The sequence below is a fragment of the Tamandua tetradactyla genome, chromosome 11 (assembly GCF_023851605.1).
Source record: "Tamandua tetradactyla isolate mTamTet1 chromosome 11, mTamTet1.pri, whole genome shotgun sequence".
Classification (NCBI taxonomy): Eukaryota; Metazoa; Chordata; class Mammalia; order Pilosa; family Myrmecophagidae; genus Tamandua; species Tamandua tetradactyla.
Window position 1 is genome coordinate 32750536 of NC_135337.1, and position 3540 is coordinate 32754075.

Sequence of the window (3540 nt, forward strand, 5' to 3'; positions counted from 1 at the left end):
AAGAATTTTGTTAAGCCTCAGATGATCTCCTCCCTTCTTATCCCCATTCATCCTGACAGATGTTTTTCTAAGTAACAGCCTTGTGAGATAAGCTTAGCTCCTGGGCTGCTATGCCTTAGGAGCCTCTTCAGGCAGTCCCTGTAGGAATCGTGGTCCCACATCTGTGGTCACAAACAACTGCATACCGAGGGTGGGGTGAGCCCTGAAACCAAGCCCATCTATTTTGTCTCTTTAGCTCCAAGACAGATGTTCCCACAATCTAGTGACAAGACCATTCTTGGAAGAGAGTGTGGGTACGTTGGTGTCTCGCAATGTGCAATGATGGTGAGGTAGGGGACTACCACAGCTTACTAATGAAATTCCAGGGAGCCAGGCCAGTTGAGTGAGTTGGGGCAGAAGCCCTTCTGCAGCCCTGGAATCCTGCAATGGGTGCTACTACACCCTGCCATGCACTCTCACCAAATATGATAGGAATGTAAAGCTTCCTGCCCTAATCCATTTAAACTCAGTATCTGGGAGAAGTTTGCTATAGTGTCAAATTTTGGGGTCCTGCTTTGTTATCTTTCAGAGGTATTTTTTCATTTGTTCGTATCTTTGTGACAATCTTAAGGCCAGAATGTGGAGTGCTGGGGTCTGTGTTTGTAGGTAAAATGGAGGCTGAAAATGAAAAATGTTAGAAATGGAGACAATATCATAATTGGGTATATTAGAAAAAAGGAAAATGTCAAATAAGACTGTGATTCATGGAATAATCTGCTAATATTGGGTGATGATAGAACTTACCTTCTTTGTATACATATTTACCATATATATGCATAATTTTCCTTTCTAGGGAATAATCCTTACTAACATTTATTAAGCACTTACTAAATGCCAGGCTCTATTCCAAGTACTTAGCATATATTAATTCATTTATTCTGCACAGCAACTTTAAAAGATGATTACTATCATTATTCTTTTAACTGAGAAAGCTGAAACGCAGAGAGATTATAATTTGCTCACTGTCACAAAGCTGGTAAATGGCAGTTTTGGGTCAAGACAGTCTGGCATCTCAATCCACGGCCTCACCTACAGCTTCCCTGATTCCCTTTGAGGCCAGGGCCAAATCCTCCAAGCTACTCCTTCTCCTGGCACCCCAGCAACAGTCACAGAAACGGCATATTTTATACATTTTGAGTGAGTGAATAAATCAATGAAAGACAATATGGTCCATCAGCAGCTACAAACCTTTTCTATGAAGAACCCCGTTAACATTTTATCTAAAATACTTGCCCTCCTTATTGCAATGACCCATAGCTAGTAATGGACTCATCAGCTTTTTAGTACCTTATAAACCTTTCCCTATTTCAGGATCTCAGCTCTATCTTTTCAACTCTTCAACATATTTCTCTCACTCATGTTTTCTACCTTGACTTCTTCCTGGACTCCTGCACAAAAATACTAAAATGGTATTTCAGTGTAACATGTTTTGTATTATATGGTTCGCTTATCCTATGGATCAAATCAAGTTCCAGAACCATAATTACACTGTGAAAGACTCCTTGCCAACCCCAGAATCAGCAAGGAGAGTCAGACATATGGGTACCCAAGACAACTTTTCAGCGAATGTGTCTGAGACTTTATCATCCCACAGGTAAACTATGGAGGCTATGGCTATTCTTCCCATGTTAGAGATGGGGAAACTGAGGAACAGAGATGTGACATGTAGAAGCTTTTGTGGGCTAGGGCTCAGGAGTCTCCTGCATCCTAGTTTGGTAGGCTGATTGCAGGCCATACTCTCTCTGTTGCATGGTGGCCCTGGGAATCCCTCAACGCCTTGGTCTTTCCTCCAACTTCCTCAGGCCACCCCTCTCCCTGGCAGAGGTTTGCTGTGAAATTCTGCTTTCATGAAGGAAGGAATGCTATAATTTATTTCTTCGTGCATGCATTCATACAACCTGATTTATTTTGCTGTTAAGCAGAGTTGGGAAGTGGGGCAAATTCAAGGTGGTGCTGGGATCTTTCAAGCCTCTGGGATTTCTTTGAGGGTTCAGTTAGGATCTGAGTGATCCCAAAAAGTCTAAAGCTTTTCTACAGTTTGCCTTGAACTGGGGCCTTGTCCAGATGACATGGTTCTATTCCAGGTTCCCCAGAAACTTAGGGAGGGTTCAAGTTACACTGAAAAGGATCCAGTGAATTCCCAGTCTGGTCCACACCCATAATTCTCGGAGTTGAGTGACTCAGGGCTTCCAAATATGCCCAAGTGTTAAATCACCCCATGAGAGAAGGCTGTTTCATGTTTGCAGGCTCTGACACCTGTTGACTGAGAGCAAGTTCTAGGCCTTTCCATTTCAGCTTTCACTTTCATCCTGGGATGCTGCAGAAAGCTCAGATTTCAAGATATGAACTGGCATTCTGATCCCCTGTCTCCAGCTAAAATGGAGTGATATTGTCATGTTCTGTGAAGACTTCTTTGTGGGTCATGGCATTCTTGATCACACCCCCTCCCACCTCCCGTAGTCAATTTTTTCTTTATTAACCAAAGTAGAGAGAAGAAGCATAGATAGTATATATCAGCTGTGTGTCTACAAAGCCTGGAGGCCAACTTAAAGGAGATTGTGGACTCAGGTGCTCAGTCATACTCTGCAGCTGCACGCTCACATGGCTGCTCTTTTCCAGTCCCAGTTCCTTGGGTTCTGATGCAGTTGAGCTCCAGAACTTTAAGTTGAATAGAGAAGTTTCTTTTCTCTTCCGACCGAGAGGTGACACAGCCCCTTAGGACCGTGATTTAGCAGTGAGGTATCTTCTGAAGCCCTGAGTCAAAGTTTATTCAATGACTCAGCTGTATGCATCCCAAAGACAACCTGCTAGATTCAACTGAGAACATGATGAAATATTTCTGATGCTGTATATACTGAGAATAAGAGTGTCAGAGATGGGAAGGACCCACTATTCAGAAGACACATTGACTTTAACAGACATTCCCTGTTGGAACTTTCTCAAGTGGAAAAGCAAATGGTGAACACCACAAGACTCCAGCAGTTTGATGGTTTTCTATGCTATCATTAGTCACTAGATAAAAATTCTGCAGGCCCTCAGGCAAACAGTGCAGGGCACAGGCCTTTGGAAATAAACACATAGCTTTTGAGAAGCTGCTCACAACATATGTTTACTGTTGCACTTTTTATTACATTAATAATAGGGGGAATGATTAGGTAAATTACAGTACATCCACATAATGGAATATTCTGCAGCCATTAAAAATCAGGCTAACGACAGAGAAGCACGCTAGCATATTTTGCTAAATAAAAAAAGCAGGCTGGGGCGGGCCACGGTGGTTTAGCAGGCAGAGTTCTCGTCTGCCGTGCCGGAGACCCAGGTTCCATTCTCGGTGCCTGCCCATACAAAAAAAAAAAGGTAGGCTGCACAATTTTACACAGAAAACCTGAACTGAATTTTAACCCCCTCCCTGACAAAACAACAAAAACGATATCTGTAATACATATATACGTATTTGTGTTTCAATACTTGCATATTGAAAAATACTGAACTGATACATAT